At 41.1% G+C, this 19,558-nt stretch overlaps 1 long non-coding RNA gene across 2 annotated transcripts; it reads right to left on the reverse strand.

The window, feature by feature from the left end:
• Positions 1-11,524: 11,524 nt before the first annotated feature.
• Positions 11,525-16,754, reverse strand: LOC105071877 (uncharacterized). 2 transcript variants are annotated; one of them, XR_012500654.1, is made up of 4 exons: positions 15,821-16,754; positions 15,124-15,542; positions 13,252-13,378; positions 11,525-12,964 (listed from the first exon to the last, which is right to left on the reverse strand). It is a non-coding gene; the product is annotated as an uncharacterized LOC105071877 (long non-coding RNA). The 2 variants fall into 2 exon arrangements; XR_835571.3 differs by having other exon boundaries at positions 15,124-16,754.
• Between the last annotated feature and the right edge of the window lie 2,804 nt (positions 16,755-19,558).

A 19,558-nucleotide genomic window follows, 5' to 3' on the forward strand; every position in this document is an offset into this window, starting at 1 on the left:
TTCCTTGACGCCTCAGCCCCTATAATCTCCATCTTTATCAATCCACGCTGTATGGCATTTAACAAGTGATTGTGTTAGAGTTCTCCAGAGAAACAGAACAGGATGTATTATCTATCTGTATACACAGATATGGTGACTTATAATAAGGAACTGAGTCACGTGATTATGAAGACCGAGAAGCCCCAAGGTCTGTAGTCAACAAGCTAGAGACCCAGAAGAGCCAAGTCTAAAAGGCTGAGAACCAGGAGAGCCGATGGAGTAAGTTCTAGTCTCAGGTCGGGCAGGCTTGAGACTCAAGAAGAGTGGTGTTTCAGTTCAAGTTCAAAGGCAGGAAAAGACCAATGTCCCAGCCCAACGTTCAGGTAGGAGGAGTGTCCTTATTACCCACCCTGGGTGGGATCTGAGTTGGAGGCCTCCAGGCATAAAGCCCACAGATGGTAGCTTCGCTCACTGACTCCTCAGCCAAACACATACACCAAATGTGTTTCTTTAGCTGTTACTTTTTCACGAAGAGAGGTAATTTTGCCTTCCCAACCAAACTCTCCAAGGACAAAATGTATTTCTTACAGTTTCCATTGTGTGTACCTGTGTGTATGTGTGTGTGTCTGCTGCACTATTTGGACCACTTGAAAGATACCTACCAAGGGCCACATGAAAGCATGTACACAAATTAAGTATAAATTGTTATTTCAGGAGTCAGTGAAATTTAGAGATGTGGCTGTGGTCTTTTCTCCAGACCAGTGGGTTCACCTGAGCCCTGAAGAGAGACAATTGTATATGGACGTGATGCTGGATAACTGTGATTACCTTGTGTCTTTGGGTAAGGAGATCCTTCCTTCTTGGTTTAAAACTGCCCATGGTGGAATTCTTCCTTCTGTGGGAATATCTGGAAAGCCCCTGAAAACGCTTGGCTGAATTTCAACCCCATATTCCTCAGTAACGTTCCAGTGCTGTGTGATGTTAGGAAAGGGCATTTTCACCTTGGGATGACTGAAGCTTCATTTTATTCCCCATCATCTTTCAAACCATCACACTTTCCTTGAAAACCATACCTCTCAGGCTACTGTATGTCTAAGTAAGAGGTGGGGACTGTTAAAAATGTAGATGGTCTCTCTCTTTTTTTTTTTTTAATGGAACAGCTCCTGAGATATTTTTGAGACCCCACACCAAAAGTGTGGGTCTAAATTCTGTAATAACCACAGCATGGTCAAGGTCATTTATTTTTCTCAGGACACTGGACTTATAAGGCAGAAGTAATATCCTCTTTGAAGCGAGGGAAGGAGCCCTGGATGGTGGGGAGAGAGATGACAAGTGCGCCGTGCCCAGGTAACTGACAAGTAACAAGTCAATGGGAGCTGTCACACCCCAACTGGTCAGAGTAACGTGGACCCCTGAGGTGACAGGAGAGGAGCTCCCCCGTGGGCTTCCAAAGAAACCTGATTTTTACTCCACATTCATCTGTCTCCCTGTACTCTATCTGCTGTACCTCCAGTCTTAGACTAAATGGCATGCTGGTAAGATTTTGAAATTTAAATGGGTATATGAAGGGATAGAAGTATGAATAGCTGAACTGGTCAAATAATTTAGCAATGATTAGAATGAATGAATCAATGAATAGGTTAGCTCAGAAAAGGATCATGAAAAGCTCCCCTCCCACCCCCTTTTTTCCCAAGAAAGTTGAGAGGGATTTTCTTCTCTCTAGATTAAGATAACAGGTTGATTAGACATAGAGTAACAAAGCAGAAAAACAATCAAATTTATCATCAAATCAGAGATGACATGCCCATCATTCACAGAGTAGAAATTGCCAGAATGCAAGAGTATCTAGGGACTTCAAAGAAACTGTTATGTTTCAGTGCACAACAGAGAAGGTAGCTCATTTACAGACTCCTGAAAGTCAAAGGACAAAAAGTCAAAAGTCGGCACAGATGATGAAGATTTTGGCTTGAGACATCATTAGATCTGAAGACTGGAATAAAATACCAAGTGCTTCTAAGCCACAGGCATTCTGGACAGTGGGCCTGGAACCCAGGAAGAAAGTTAAAAGGTTTCCTAAGAACTGTTCACAAGAATTCCAAGTAACTCTGGGCTTTCTTACTCTTTAGAAACTTCATAACCTGGCCAAACACCTCTCCCACCCCCAGGTCAGTTCATCTATACGAATGAGGCAACTTTTAAACTTTTTCTTTTATTCCATCAATGTATTTCTCTTTCTTCCTTAGGCTTTCAATCTTTGTGCACTTCTGCATATTCTTCTATCCAGTTGTACTCATATATATATATATATATATATATATATACATATATATATATATATATATATATTTTACTATTTCCTCCATTATCTTGTGAAGAAAACGAATCTGTTTGCTTTGTTTGGGTGTGTATGTGAGTGTTTACAATAATCCATATACATACTTATTTCAATGAAATCGGGGTACACATACACACCTATTTGAATAAAACTATTTAGACAGTGTGGCTGACAATTTGGTGGGAGGGCTGGAAGTCAGGTACAGAGACTGAGCTGATCCTAATCTTCAGTGTATAGTCTACCACTGTTGTTCTATTCGAGAATCCATCATTTTGTAACCCCTTCATGTGTAACTTATGATTTCATTAATTGTCCTGTCCCGTGACAGCCAGTTAATTATCTTTTCTATGATACTCACACATCTGTTATAAGATACACAGTTGTTTTGTACATAGTATTGTCATTTAAATGGCATGCTGTAAAAACTCTTATCTTTCCATTTATCCCCATTTCTGAGATCTTTACATGTTATATATACATGTTTTACTTTTGAGTGCAATATAGTATTCTATAGGATGTGTCTACCACGTTGAACTTAGGATTCCTTTTTCCTTAATAATGGCTATGTCGCTACAACTCTTTCTGAGCAAAATCTCACATATTCCCTTGACAATATGTGTAATGATTTCTCTGGGTCATAGGGCATAGTATAAACAGTTTCCCAAAATTCCTAGATTGTTTTCCAGATGCCTGTTAATTTCACAGTCTACCAGCATTATTTGGTCCTCTTCCTGTGTCTTACCAATGCCTGGTATTATCTGCATTTTAACTGGTTCCATTTTGATAGTAAGATGTGACCTCTTTGTTTTAATTCTAATTTCTCTAAGTAGTAAGACAAAGCTCCTATGAGATTCTTGTTGTCCACTCAGTATTAAGCTTTTCTGAAGTGTCTCTTTGAATTCTTTGCCCATTTCTCTTTTCTTTCTTTGTGGAAATTGAAGAATTTTCTTTTACATTCTAGATAATAATTTTTTTTTTTGGTTTAAGATATATGAATACTTCTGCTAATCTGTCATTTGTCTGTTGATTCTGAAAGTTTTCTTGGCCAAAAATCCTTAGTTTTGATGTAATCACACCTTTCACATTTTGACATAGCTTTTACTTAGTATCTTTTTGTTGTTGTTTAAGAAGCCCTGCCATCCTAGGTAATACATATACTCTTCTACTAACTTTATAAGTTTAAGATTCATATTTATATCATTAATCTCTCTGGTTTCTACTTTTGTACCTAATGTAAGAGAGCAACCAGCCTCATTTTCCCTGGATACTGACACAGTTTTTACAATACTATCTACCAAACTACCCATCCTGTCTTCACTGATTTGTGATGACATCCTTACCCCATATAGGGCATCTATACCAGTAAGTCATCTTCTGAACTTTTTCTTTTATTCTATTAATGTATTTGTCTTTCTGTATTAGTACATATTCTTCCTATTAGTTTTCTAGGGAGCACACACACTTGGGAGGTACTCCCACTGGTTCTTTTGTTCAGAATCAGTTATCTGTCCACGGAATGGATACTACCATTGATGCTTTGCAGTGTGTCTTAATACTTTCACTTTATACTTAGTACTTTAAAATTGAGTGCCTTTAAACTCTCCCTGCCTTGGTTCTTTTAGTAAAACTCTATTTATTCAGAGTCTGTATTTTCTCATAAATTTGAGAATATTTGTTGGGTTTCAAAAAAGAAAAACACAGCTATTTCAGGATGCCACTGAATGCATAGATTAGTTTGGGAAGAACTGCCATCCTTCACCCCATTGATGAATGCTGCTACACTTCTAGTCAGATGTTGGTTTTGCATTCACTAATATATTTTTTGTTTTCTCTAATGTTTTGGCCATATTTTTAGATTATTTTATGTATAACACATAGATCTTGTCCATATTATGAAATTTCAAGTATATATTATTAATTATAATCACAATGCTGTGCATTAGGCCCCCAGAATTTATCCATGTTATAAACTAAAATTTGCACCCTTTCACCAACATCTCTCATTTCCTCCAGCCCCAGCCGCCCCTGGCAATCACCAGTCTTCTGTTTCCATGAGTTCAACCTTTTTTTTTTTTTTTTTTTTGAAGACTCCACATGTAAGTGAGATGACACAGTATTTGCCTTTCTTTGGCTTATTTCACTTAGCATAATGTCCTCTAGGTTCACCCATGTTGTCACAAGTGGCAGGATATCAATTTTTATGGCTGGATAATATTCCATTGTGCATATGCACAACATTTTCTTTATTCACTCATCCATCGATGGACACTTGGGTTGTTTCCCTAACTTGGCTCTTGTGAATAATGCTGCAATGAACATGGGAGTGTTGCTATCCCTTCAAGATACTGATTTCATTTCTTTTGGAATGAAAAAGCCCAGAAGTAGGACTGAAGAATTATATGGTAGTTCTATTTAAAGTTTTTTTTTGAGGTTCCTCAGTCTTTGAAAAGTATTACTTTGAAATTATTACTCCATTGTCTTCTTGACAAAACACTACTGTTGAAGAGTTTAACATCAAATCTGATTCTTAACATTATTGGTAATCTGTACCCTTTCTTTAGGAGCTTTTAGAATTTTCATTTCTATTCTCATATTTTTACATGGTTTGGGTTTTCCTTTTCTATTTTGTTTGGCAGTCAGTGGGGCTTTTCAATTTGCAGTCTTTTCACTTTAATTCTGGCATATTATTGGGTTATTTCTTGTTTTTAAAGTTTGATTAAAGTGTAATTGACTTAAAACAAATTATGCATATTTAAAGTATACATTTGATAAAGTTTGACAAATACATATAAACCTGGGAAGCCATCCCAGAGTCGAGACATGATGATGATGTAGTAATCATCCCCAGAGGGTTCCTTGTGTCCCTTTTCAGTCCTTCCCTCCTGACCCTCCCATCCTGTCCCCTCATCGCCAAGCAACCACTGATCTGCTTTCTGTTACTCTAGATTGCATTTTCTGGGGTTTTATATAAATAGGATCACACAGTACATACTTTCTGTTTTTGTTTTGGTTTGTCTGGCTTCTTTAACTCAGCATAGTTAGTCTGAGATTTAACTGTGCTGTTGCATATATCAGTGGTTAATTCTTTTATACTGCTGAATAGTATTTCATGGTATGGGCATACAAAATTTGCTTATCCATTCATCTTTTCACAGGCATTTGGGTTATTTCCAGTTTGTCTGTACTTGGAGAATGTCCTTCGTGTAGTTTTAATTATGTGTTTTCACCCTAGGTGAAAACACTGCATTACCTTTGGCAGCTTTGTCAAAAAATCAGTTGTCTATATGCGTGTTCATAACATTCCCTTACTGCTATTTTAATGGCTGTAGAATCTGTAGTTATGTCACTGCTTTCATTCCTGAGATCGGTGCTTGGTGTCTTCTGTTTTCCTGATCAGTCTGGCTAGGTTATCAATTTTAGTGGTCTTCTTAAAGAACTAGCTTTTTGTTTTATTGCTTTTTCTGTACTGATTTCTTGTTTTCTGTTTTGCTGATTTCTGTCTTGTCTTTTATCACTTCCTTTCTTCTGCTCACTTTGGATTAATTTGCTCTCCTTTTGTATTTTCCTTAAGGTGGAAGCTGAGGTCACTGATTGGAGACCTTTCTTCTCTCTAACATAGGCACTTAGTGCTATGGATTTTATCCAAATACTGTTTCAGTGGCATCCCACAAATTCTTAAATATTATGTCTTCATCATCATTCAGTTCAAATACTCTTTAATTTCTCATTTGATCTGATTAATTAAAAGTATATTATTAAGGCACGTCTTCAGCACTTCTTTACCCCTGGACATAGCTGTTGCTCCAAGATCTATCCTGTCTGACATTCGCTCAGCCATTGTAGCTTTCTTTTGACGGGTTGCATGGTTCTCTTTATGATGTGCGTTGGTGTGATTCTCTTCATGTTTCTTATGCTTGGCTTTGTTGGGCTTCTTGGATCTGTGAGTTTATAGTTTCCATGTGTTTGGAAATTTTCTGGCTATCATTTCTTTATTTTTCTTTCTGGTCCTTCCTTCTCCCTCTCGCCTCTCTTTCAGAGATTCTGGTGCCCGTATACTAAGCCATCTGGAGTTGGTAGACCGTCTAACACGTTTCCCCTCATGGGACCTATGTTAAGGGGTGGTGATCCTTCTCTTCTACTCCTCTGACTGTTCTAATTTTTGAGCTATATTTTCCATTTCTTCAGACCTTTTCCTCTGGCTTCTTTAATCAGGTTTTCCATGTTACTCTACTACCTAATTATCTTATTTGTTGTGATGCCTGGATTTAATTTTAATTTTTCTCATATTGTTTTCCCAATAGCATGTCAACCAGCACTGGAGAATTATTATGCCCTTTCTGAGTCTGTGAATGCCTTTAGGCAAAGTTCTCACCATGAGAAACATCGAGAATTGTGTACTTTTGTTCAGCACCATGAATGTGATGACTGCAGCATGGCTTTTAGCTGCATCTCACAACTTACTAGACATCAGCGAATTCACAAGGTAGAGAAAGCCCAGAGATATGATGAAAATGCAAAGGGCTTTAGGCATCACTCCTCATTTACAACGCTCCCAAGAATTTATATTCCAGAGAAACACCTTGAATGTAACCAATGTGGCAAAACCTTCAACAGAGCTTCAAAGCTGATTCAACATCAGAGCACACACAGTGGACTAAAACCACACAAGTGTGATGTGTGTCAGAGGGCCTTCAGGTTTCTTTCATCCTTTATTATACATCAGAAATTTCATGCTGGCAAGAGACCAAATCTGACTCAGCATCCAAAAACTCATACGCAAAAGAAACTCTTTGCCTGTACATTCTGTGCAAGGGCCTTTCGCAGCTTCTCAGAAAAAATTCAACACCAAAAAACTCATACTAGAAAGAAGTATTACACGTGTAATTACTGCAAAAAGGACTTCAATCCATATTCACAGTTTCTCTTACATCAAAGAGTGCATACTGGAGAGAGGCCCTACAAATGTAATGACTGTGAAAAATCCTTTAAAAGCCAATCGAACCTTAATAAACATCAGAAGATTCATACTGGAGAGAAGCCCTTCTCATGCAATGAATGTGAAAAGACCTTTACTCAGCTCATAGATCTTAATCGTCACCAACAAATCCACGCTGGGGAGAAACTTTACATCTGTAATAACTGTAACAAGACCTTTGTCCGCTTCTCAGATCTAATTCGACACCGAAAGACTCACACCGGAGAGAGACCCTACAAATGTAATGCTTGTGACAAAACCTTTAAACATCAGTCAAATGTTATTAAACACCAGAAAACTCACTCTGAAGAGCGGCCCTATGCATGTGATGAATGTGAGAAGACCTTTCGCTATTGCTCAGACCTTAATCGACATAAAAAAATTCATACTAACGAGAAACCCTATAAATGTAACGAATGTCAAAAGCTTTTTAACAATAGTTCAAATCTTAATAAACACAAGAAAATCCATACTGGAGAGAAACCTTTCGTATGTAATCAATGTGGAAAAGCTTTCAGTCTAAACTCGAAACTTGCTCGACATCAGAAAACTCATGATAAAAAGAAACCCTGAAACTGAGGGAAAGCATTTAGAAATCACTTAGCTTTTCCTAGAAATTGAAAATCTAAGCCAAAGAGATCAATGTGGAAAGGTTTTTTTAGCCAAAGCCCAATTCTTCTCCATGAGTTCATCCTGTATGGAATATTTTGGAAATTTAAATGCATGCTGAAGAAACGGGGAGATGTGATCAGAGATGGACTTTCTGTATTATATTGACTCACTTCTTTGAGTAAAAACAGTTGAACATGTTCAAGCAAAACTTGGAACTGGGTAAGGTAGCTCCTAGGGTGGAAAGCGGGCTAAGAGACAGTCTGGAGGGTGCAGTAAAAAGAATATATTTATTTTGCTGTTTTCTTCATTATCTCTTTTCACTGGATGAATAAAATCATATTTTTAATAGAGGTAGCTCTCTAAAGGTGTAAACTTTCATACGGAGAGGATGCAACCCTAATCTAAGCATAAGTAAGGAAAACAAAAGCCATTTCTTTGGAATTAGAACCTTAGAGAAGAAGAAACTTCACCAGTGGATGATGAAAAACAAAAAGTGGACCATGATTTAAAACAAGCTAAAGGATAAAGAGTTAAGAGGGTAGATGTGAGAAATCCGAAGGCTGTGGATCAGTGGGCGAGAAGACAGTTTCTGCTCCTAGTCTACATGGACAGAACCTGGAGGCGCCCAGCCTCCCTGAGTAGTCAGCACAACTCTTGGATCTATCGAGAGACCCAAGAGGAGACGGAGAGACTGCAGCAGCTGTAGGACTTGGATTCAGGACTTGGAGAATCTAGTGCTTGTAGTGTTATTTTAAGTAAGTTGATTTCCTGTATGCCTTGGGGAATAGATGCTAAGTTTCCCAGTACATGCTAACACTGGTGTGTATTGCTGAATCCGTTCAGGCCTTGTGTCAGAAATCTATACTTTCCTGAATCAGTTCCCATAATCATTAGTGGCAGCTTAGCCCCGTTCAGCCAAGTGGGATGGGTGTAGTCTACCAAGTATCTTGAGAACTGGCCTCAATCCATAAAAAGTGATGGGTTTAGTTCCTTCTTTGAGGGTCATTCTCTCATCTGTTCTCTCTGCCTTCCCAGGTACTATAGTGGCTGCCACCGAGCTAAACTGTTATGTAATCCCCAGATGTGGCCCCTGGTCTTATGTTCATTCTTTACATGCTTTTTAATCACTAAGAAAAGGTGTGTACACAAGCTCATTTCTTGCAAATAACCTATAGAACTATAATGTGTCTGTTAAGTTACATGTAAGCTGAAAATGCAACTGAAATAAGTTTAAGAACGAGTACAAAATAAAAGTTATCAATACAGCTATGAAAATGCACACTGATCACTGGGATAAGGAGGAAAGCAAGTTGTGTCCTGGACCCCTTACTCCTAATTTTGGTCCTTAAAGTTCTGGTTTAGAGTAAAATTAAGCAGGAACTATTTTATGTTTCAAATATATTAAGAATTTCCAATATTTCTAAAGTCTGTATTATAAGAAGAAAAAAAGAAACTTAATAGAAAAGAACGGTTTGTTCTGAATAGCCTAGTATCCCAAATTTGCTGTCACCAGACTCAACAGAAACCTAGGTTCCAATAAGAAATTTCAAACATTCTTTTTATACCTGTTCCCATGTTTCCTGGGAACTGTCACTAATTATAAGCCATAAGTCTCTAATCAAATGAAAAAGAAAGGATAAAAGGACAGCCAATGTGCAGAAGTTAGGCTATGTAAGACATTCTCCTTGGAAAGTTTCAGCAGAAATTTTTGTTTTTATTTCCTATTGGATTTTAATATTAAAACCACATAAGAAGCAACATGGATAAACCTAGAGATGATCATACTAAGTGAAGTCTTGTGGAATCTAAAAAATGATACAAATGAAGTTATTTACAAACTAGAAAGACTCACAGAGCGCAAACTTATAGTTACCAAAGAGGAAAGGTGGGGAGGGATAAATTAGCAGTTTGGCATTAGCAGATGCAAATTACTATATATAAGACAGATAAACAAGGTCCTAATGAATAGTACAGGGAACTATTTTCAGTATCTATAATGGAGAAGAATCTGAAAAAGAATATATGTAACAATCATTTTGCTGTACGCCAGAAACTAATACAACATTGTAAATCAACTATAATTTAAAAAAAAAAACATATTTCCATTGTTTAAACATACAAGAGTTGTTGGTCTGAAAAATGGAGAGAGAAGCCTTATTTTGAAGCTTAAAATATCATCTAAACACTAACATAGTGTGTACAACTTTTTTTTTCTTTTGCTTTTAAGCATTCCTTATATATATTCACTGTTATGTTTGAGGATATAATCCAGTAGGATGTTTGTAGGTTAACTTGAGTCCCTCCTCAAAGATACATTAAAGACTTAACCCCCGTGTGTAGGAAAAACAGTTCTCCTGTATGTTTTTCCTTGACGCCGGCACCACTACCATAGTCACAACACTTCTGACACCAGATGTGTGGGGGTATTTCCCACACCAAGCAATTCTGTGACACCTGTTGGATGTCCAACCATTTATCTCAGTTCTGACTGTACCTGGAGATAGTGTCATATCCCACAGGTTAAGGGAACACTTCCACAAGACTGCCCCCCACCAACCCCCAACTTCAAATCCCAAGTCCAGGTTGTCATCTGTGCTTCTAACAGGATGGCTATAAATCAGAGGTTCCCAAGACCCCCTCCTAGAGTTTAACTTGCTACAGCAGCCCACAGAACTCAAGGGAACAGTTTACCTGCTGTTTACCAGTTTATTATAAAAGGATAAGATAAAGGATACAGATGAACATCCAGATAAGAGATGCAGAGGGCAAGGAACATGAGAAGGGGCCTGGAGCTTGCAGGCATGTCACTCTCCCAGCATCTCCACCTGGAAGCCCTCCAAATCCCATACTGTTGGGATTTTTATGGAGGCTTCATCACAGAATATGATTGATCATTAACTCCATTTCCAGCCCCTTCTCCTCCTTTCTGGAGAATGGGAGGTGGGCTGAAAATTCCAAGCTCCTGATCATGGCCATTCCCTAACCCAAGAGTCCACCAAGAGTGGACCTTCATTAGAAGATAAGACACTGCTGTCACCCAGGAAATTCCAAGGGATTTAGTTCTATGTCAGGAACTGGGGTCAAAAACCAAATATTAGAACAAGTTTGTGGTACTTTGAAGTGATAACCCTAGAAAATGAATACACCCTGTATATAATGTCTTAAATTTCTTTGGCTACTTTTAAGATATTCTCTTTATTAAATTGGTTTTAATTTTCATGTGTCTTGAAATTTGATTTTGATGTGCCCCGTGGTTTTGTTTTTATCCTGCTTGGGGTTCACTGAATTTCTCAGATTTACGGATTTACATTTTTCATCAGATTTGGAAAACACTCTTCCCAACCCACAGCTTTCCCATCTGTGTGATGACACACAAAAGCAGTAATTAAAAATGACACAGTCACGAGCAGGACTTTCTTTTTATACCATTCTTTTTATACCTGTTCCCATGTTTTGCCACACAGCCCCAAGCAAGTGGGCGAGCAGAAGCACACCCGGACAGAAAGCCAGTGCCCGACACAGCACACAAAGTACCCAAAAAATACAAAGCAGCCCACCAGCTTCCATTTATAATAAATGATGATTTTCACAAGAATAAGCAAAAAAGTACTAAAACTGAGGGATACATGTAGACAAAGAATACAGTTTTAATATGAAAGATAATAAAATACCATTCATAATAGCAACCAAACCTTTGAAGTGACTAAGTTTCATAGGAAAATAGTGGGACTGGTATACAAACACACACGTATATATACACACACATACACACTTATACCCAAGGATATATTCCTATACACAATACATACACATGCATGTATTTACATATACACTTATACATATGTGTATTTATATACATATGACAATTTTACCTGTGAGATAAACACATTTCATCTTCCCTGGGGCAGAATGCATAATGTAGCAGAGAGAGCAGGGATGAGTTTGGGGGAAAAGCCCACTTATGGAAATCAGAATTTGATAGGAAAAAATGTCCTACTAACTTAATGGCAATCCTGCAGTGACACATTTTCTATGAAATGAGAATTCCTTACAAATGCCTTATTGTGGGGGACTGGACTTCAGGCCCAGCTTCTGAGGATTAGGGAACTTTCAAGTGCAAACATTTCCTACTGATTTAGGGGGAAACAACAACAACAACAACAACAACAACAACAACAACAAAAAGCAAGCACACCCACCGCAGCCTAAGCAACAGGATGGAAGGAAGAGGAAACTAGCCAAAAATATGAGTCCCTCTGACACGGGAAAAGTAAACCAGTCACAAGGAACAGGAAGCACGAGGGACCCTGCAAGTGTGGCGGACAGAGTTCTGAATAAGTCAGACGAGACTGAAAGAAGCCTCAGAGAGAGACAGTGAGACCAGGAGCAGGGCTGGGACGAGGGTGAGGTAGGCATGACCTCCAGGGCACCTGCATGACCCCAAGACTGGGGGTTTTCTTAAGTTTTGTGCCTGAGGCATCTTGTTTGTCTCACCCTAGTCCCCACCCAGTGAGACCGAGCATGGAGACTGAAACTGATTTCTCAAAGGATGGAGAGAAAAGCAGAATGCAACTAGGCCGATCATGCAAATCAAACAAGACTTTTTTTCCCCGACACTGATCTATGAATGTCTGATGATACAAGAAGTCTATGACGATGCGGGGTGGGGTCAGGGAGGCAAGAGTGCCATGGAAATAAAGTTCACGGTGCAGTGCAAGAGGGACTGTGGACCGGGAGCAGGCAACTTCGTGGCAAAAATCTTCATAAATTTTGATTAAAGAAGTATATTTATTCAGGGACAGCATATTAAGTATCTACAGCATGACAGTCACTTGTCCTCAATTACTTCCCAAAGTCTAGAGCCTACAGAAAGAGATTCCTGAGAAGCATTACAAAGATACCAGCTGTGACCATGAACCACCATGGTGGAGCTCTCCCTTCCACTGGCGTCTACCTGCTCAGTTATCACTCCCCTGGGGGGTTCTACCTTGAGAATTCCTCTACTGTCCAGGGCTCTTCTTGCTCCAATCTGAAGACCACACCTGGTTTGCTAACAGGATACCCTGTTAATGGGAAATGATACAGAACGTTGACCAAGCTCTTTGGACTTTAGGAAACTGAAAGATGAAGAAGGTACAGCTTCAGAAGCTGTGTGGTGAAGATGCCATTAGAGCTGGAACACCTGGGGGGAGGGTGGGGGGCACTGAGCACACACAACACTTAGACTCCCGGAAAGGGTTTAATCATCTTTCTCCCCTGACACTCAAGGCTAAATAATTAAAGTCAACATGTTTTTGTGACCCAGAGCAAGTACATGCTCTTGGGAGTGATCCAGGGAAGTGGTGCTCACCTGCTGAGATGAGACGGCTGTAGTTGTCCAGCATCACATCCCTGCACAGGAGCCTCTAAGTGGGGTCCAGGCGCTGCCACTCCTCCTGGGTGAAGTCCACAGCCAGGTCCTCAAATGAAACCAATCTCTGAAACAATATGTTTAATCTGAGGTGAATGGAAGCCCAGGGGATCCCTGGGGTATTCCCTACCCTCCACTTTGGAGACCACTGTTGTAAATAACAGGGATCCATAAAGAGAGCTTTGTCAACAAGGACTGTAAGTTTTGTTATCAAATCTGCATTTCGGAAGCAAGGTTCTAGAGTATAGGGGTCAACATGCCACAGCCTGTGGGCCAAACCCAGTCCACCGACACCCAACTCCATCTGCTCACACGTTACCTATGCACTGCTTTCATACCACCACAGCTGGGCCGGACAGATTTGACATAGAGCATACGGCCAGCAAGGCCAGAAGTAGTTACTAACTGGTCCTTTAAAGAAAATACTTATGGTCCCCAACTCTAGAAAACTGGGAAATGGCTTAAAGGCCAAATTGGAGGGGAAGAAAACTAGGTCACCACGGTGAGACACAACCACAGGCAGCTCCAGTGAGAGTGGACGGACGGAGCCCAGCCTACATGATAAGGCGGAAGAGCAGGGGGTCACTGATTCATTGTGCATGGGAGGCAGAAGGTCCAGATTACTTAGGGAGAATCACATGCTAAGATTAGGAAAACAAAACAAAAAGAGAATTGAGCAAGGGAAGCGAAGGAACTGCTGTTTAGGACACTGTGCTCCAGTGTGTGGGGGATACAAGCAGAGATGGCCAGCTGGTGGCTGGAGATACGGTTCTGAAGCTCAGAGGACAGAGAGGACAGAGTGGTGATCACATGGTTAAAACAGGAGTGTAAAAGTTGGGGCGTGTTTAGGAAACAATGGAAATTATCATTGCTCTGCCGTGGAAACCCGCTGCATTTCTTTTACAGCTGTTTTTGGCAAGATGGCCCCTGTGTTACTTATTTAAGATCATCTAAGAAAATGTTTACATATAAAAATGGAAATGGTAATAATAATAGACATGGGAAACCATACTAATAACCAATGTGAGGCTTATCTCATATTAACAATTCTGAATCTTAATTCTGAAACGATCACACAGAACTTTTTATACTGAGTGAATGTAAACAATGGAATTATTCTATGGAATAATTATCAACTCGTGACTTTGCAAATTTTTAAAGTAACCTCTGAGTCCAATAATAGGAGATTTGGGTCAACAAAATTTAGTATCTACAAAGTTTAGAACACTATTCCAGTGTCAAAATTGATGCTAGGATTAAAATATTTATTGGCCTGGGGAAATACTGACTTTATATCATTTACCTGTTTTCCTACTAATATTTTTTAGCCACTTGAGATCAAGGAATCTGAGAGAAGCTCAGAAAGAAGGAACACAAGTGCTTTAAGATGTTAATCTTTTTGTTTGGTCTCCTTTAGTTGAAGTTTCACAAGAGGATCTTTAGCTAAAAAATGTGTTTTTAACTTAAATGTGGTGGAGGACAGAGCCCTGACCTGGGAATTGAGAGACCTGAGTTCAATTCTTGGTTCTGTCACTAGCAAACTGCATGACTGGGTAAGGTATTTCCCTTGTAAGTAAATTCAGTAAACCCCATGCGAGGTGATGGACACGGTTTGAGCAAGTCAGAATGAAGAGAAAGACAGCGTGGAGATGGCAGGAGATGACACGTATGTGTTTAGGAAGTTATGAGAAATAACTTCCTTAGCTATGCCTGGTACCCCTTCCCTCCAACCCACGCCCTCATAAGCCCACCAGTGACGTGTCTTTTCCTGACAAGTCTGCACCCTGCCCGTTCCCTTCAATTGCAACTCACATCTTTCTTTCGAAAGGTGAACTGACGGTTTGCTGAGTCACAATAATCAGTGGTCTCTGGATATGGTGCAATCACCCAGATTTTGCTCACACCAGAGAGAGAAATTCTGGCCCAGTAACTTGAATACCCTCCTCTCAGGAATTCTTTTGTCTCAGCCCTAAAATCCTAGGGAGAAGTTTCAGTTCAGGAATATGGTCTTCCAGGTGAGATTTCTGTTCTTGGAGTCTTCCGCTTTTTACTTCACTGGGATGGTTTTGTTTCAGCCTGGGTGTAGCAGTCACATTTCCATTAGCTGGAATCTGCACTTGGGAGTTCCAAGGTTCAAGTGCCTTTTCTAAATTCCAATCAAGGCTACTGAGGAGTGAGACAATACTGCAGGAGGCAGAAAGAGCCTAGAAGCCTTGATTATGCCTTGGGACCTAAGGAAAATAAGTCCAATGGTTTGATTATCAAAATACAGAGTATAGTTGCTTTCTAGGGCACACACAGGGCAAGTCATCATGCCAGAGAAAACCTAACAGGTGTAGGTAGAGGGGAATGTATATTACAAAGATCATGAGACTGGGAGTAAAACAGATCTCATTTCAAAACTCATTTCATTCACCAGAGAATAAATCACCTTACTCTCTGGTGAATGAGGTTTTAAAATGTGCTCCAGTACACCAGAAATTGACACAACATTGTAAACTGACTATACCTCAATTTAAAAAAAAAAGTGCTCCAATAGGGGTGGCATACCAACTTCACAGCCTGGCTGGGAGGGCTGAATGAGAGCTCTAAAAATTCTCTGTAACATTGAAAGCAAGGAATACACATCGAGGGTGTATTATACCATGGGTTTGCTCTTCACCCTGTAAGGGAAATATTATTCCTACCTTCATGTCACACATGAGGAAACAGGATTAGTCTAAATAACATGCCCTGGGATGCAGTGTTTTATGGCAAGACCTGACCTGAACCCAAAAATCATGCTCTTAAAACTTCAAACGTCCCCCCCACCCCACAGCCCCCTGAAATCGTTTCCAGTCAAATCTGCACCCTGGTCATTCCTTTCAACTGCAGCTCACCTCTTTCTTCTAATAAATGCTTAGTATAAAACAACTAATATGATTATAATGTAAGCTTCTATATTAAAATTTCGCCCACTTCCCTGCCGTCCTCCAGTACTCTTCAAACCAGCCGGGCAGTCTGCTATCCAAGTGCATCAGCGGAACTTTGGGGATCGATCAGATTTTAGCCGTTTGGATGCACAAGCCTTTCACCTTCACAGAGCATCTTCTTCAGGCAAAGAAGGGCTGCAGGGAGCGCCCGCAATGAGGCCTGCAGGTCGGGAGCCCTGCCCTCGCTGCCTTTCTCCGGGACCATGGGAAACCCGCCTCGGGGCCTCCATGGAGAGGGCGGCGGGGAGAGCGCGCGTCAACGCTACGCGGACGAGCCCAGCTCCACCCAGCCCCTTCCCCTCCAGCCCCCGAGGGCCCGGAGCTCCCCGCCAGCGCTTTAACTTGGGAGTGCCCCCGCTTCGCTCCTAGTTCACCACCAGGCCCAGATGACGGCGGATCGACGGGCTCCGGAGGCCGCAGGACCCACCCCAGGGAGAGTCTGGAAACCAGGAAAGAGCACCCAGGTAGAGAGCCAGGACGGCACATGCGCAGAAGAGGCATGCCCGGTTTCCCAATGCGCGGTTGACGCCTTTCCAGACTACATCCCCCATAAGGCACCGCGACCGCCTCCCAATGCTGAGACCTCTCTAGATAAACTTCTTGCTTTCATGACCCAGCTTGGTTGATTGCTAGGAGCCATTAATACGGAAAGAAACGTTGCAAGATTGACTTCACCGAACACTGTAGATGAGAAGCGAAGATTACAGACTATGAAATGTCCTCCAAAATGCTGATGATACCAAAATCCTTATCTTTCTCCCAAATTCCTCTTATGAACACCAGAGGTATAAGTCCTTTATTCTTTCTACTGTTTTCCCACTCAACATCATTGGAGAATATCACCAAAGAAAGAGCCTAGAAGCCTCGATTATGTCTGATTTTATTTTTGATGTATTTCCCTTCTTAAAAATCTCCTTAGTGTTTCAGTAACTTCTGCCTGTCCTACAATCATTCCTTCTGCCATCTTGGCATCTGTATTAGTTTGCTAGGGCTGCAGTTAACAAGGTATGACAGACTCGGTGGCTTGAACAATAGGAATTTATTGTCTCACAGTTCTGGAGGCTGTCTCTGTGTCCAAATTTAGCGCCCCTCTGCCTTATTTTTTTTTTTTTTTTTAAGTAAGGACACGGTCACATCAGATTACAGTCCATCCTAATGACCGCATCTTAACTTGATCATTTGAAAAGACCCTATTTCCAAATAAGGTCACATTGACAGAGCGGTTAAAACTTTATCTTTTAGGGGAACATAACGTCATCCTACAATCTTCTATTTAATAAAATTAAGTTCTATTAGAATAAAATTAATTAGGACTTCATGTTTACTTTGATATGTGCATGGACATCTCTCTTCAGAGTTATTTGGGCAATGGGACATAAGTGGGTCTTGCAAGGGTAGAAATCCCAGCACTGAATTTAAGGTGGAGATGGTGAATCTCAGGCTGATTCCAGCATTTAGGTGGTGCGCCAATAAACATTTGTTTAATGAATGGTTTTAAAAAATAGAGGGGAAAATACTGCCAGAATGAGGGCGGGAAACAGGGAAAAGTGATAGAGCGCAGAATGGGGTTTGAGTTCTGTAGCTTCCCAAGTCCCCATTTCCATGGCTCAATCCTGTCAGCACAGAGCTCAGGGACTGTGCTCAGAAGTGATGAATTAGTGAGGATAGTGTACGGGGAGGGGAGGGGAAAGGCGAGGAGGTGATGAGAGAAGAGCCAGGATGGCTGGAGGGAGGCTGGGTAAGAGGAAGAAAATTGTTACGTAAAAAAGGTAGACCGGCAGGCAGATACCGGATAATGCAATTTCCACTCTGGCTACTAGGTGACAGTATTAGCATGGACCGGCGCTCGTTGACTATCAAGATGAACTTTGTTGCTTTGGCAGAGGCTCCTGCTGCTGTTAAACCTGGGTCAACTCATGTGGAGGCTATGGATTGTTGTGGGCTTTTTTGTTTATGTTTGGTCCTCCTGACATCTATCCGCCTTTTTCTGTTAAACAAGTACTTCAATTTTCCTTTGGGAAATTAGCCCACTGCTGTCACTGCTTTTACTGATTCCACTGCCACTGAATCACAGGTACCACTGTTGCTGTTGCTAATATACATAAAGCACTCTCCCCGTGCATTTAAATCAGTCACTGAAGATTCAAGTCCTGAGGCATCTGATTGGCTGAGCCCAGGTCACGTGGCCCATACCCCAGGGGCAAGGAACAGAGAAAATGAGTATCCGGCTCTTCAGCTTTCTTTAACAGGAGAAGCTGCCCTGCCTTCTAGCCGGATTCACAAAGTGGATAATTTCTCATATACAAAAGGGACGTTCAGAAGTCAGGTAACCAAAATGAATGAATGAGTGATAGATGTCTAATACAACTGAGGCTCTCTTATACACCCATGTCACTTTACAGATGATGCCCAAAGAAAAGCCTGGTGTGCAATGAGCAGCGTTGTCTCCCCAGACATTCTCATGGGGCTGCCTAAGTCATGGAGGGGGAAGAGCTTTCCTCTTAGCACCCGTGAGACCAGAGGTCCTTTCCTCAGCAGAAGGGACTGAACCTTCCCATGGTTCCCAATGACCCCGGGGCAGCTGGAGTTCCTAGTTAACTCCTGTGAAGCACAGGCAGCCCCCGTCCATTCTGCCTGGTGTCCAGGCAGTTTGTTGTGTCCCTTCACTGATGAGGATGCTTTGACTTGCTCCTGATAGGAAGGGAGAGCAGAAGGGGTGCAATCCCTCCACCAAAACAAAACTTACACTGTGAGTCCAGTAAGGTCCCCCAGGGCCCCTCAATCTTCTCCATGGGGTAATGGTAGGATGGGGGAGCCACTCATTTTCTTCCTCCCTGACCGTAAACTTGAAGCTTATTATTTACACAGTAAATCCTCTTACCCTAACCCATGCTGTAAGAGGTCTCTGAGTCTTTCCTGAGCCCTATTGGATGGCAAGTGGAGACCCTAAAAGGACCCCCTTGCCAATAATACTTTGCTGAGGTCCTACAGCTGCCTAGACTACTGAAAACACACACACACACCCTCTGGCACATCTGACCCTAATTTCCCTTTCTGCCCCATCTTCCCACCTCAATGCTACCTTCTTTATCTTGGTTCCCTTGGTACCCAAATCCTTCCTTTTAGGGGAAATGAACAGTGACCCTCTAGGTTTGTGCAGTGCAAAACTTGTGCACCTTTACCGAACAGCCCTGGACACCACTCTCTCCTCCAACAGCCATGTTTCCCCAAATGCACAGAGAACCATTTACTCAGTAGGGTTAAGAGGATGGGCT

Source organism: Camelus bactrianus, chromosome 19, assembly GCF_048773025.1.
Source record: "Camelus bactrianus isolate YW-2024 breed Bactrian camel chromosome 19, ASM4877302v1, whole genome shotgun sequence".
Classification (NCBI taxonomy): Eukaryota; Metazoa; Chordata; class Mammalia; order Artiodactyla; family Camelidae; genus Camelus; species Camelus bactrianus.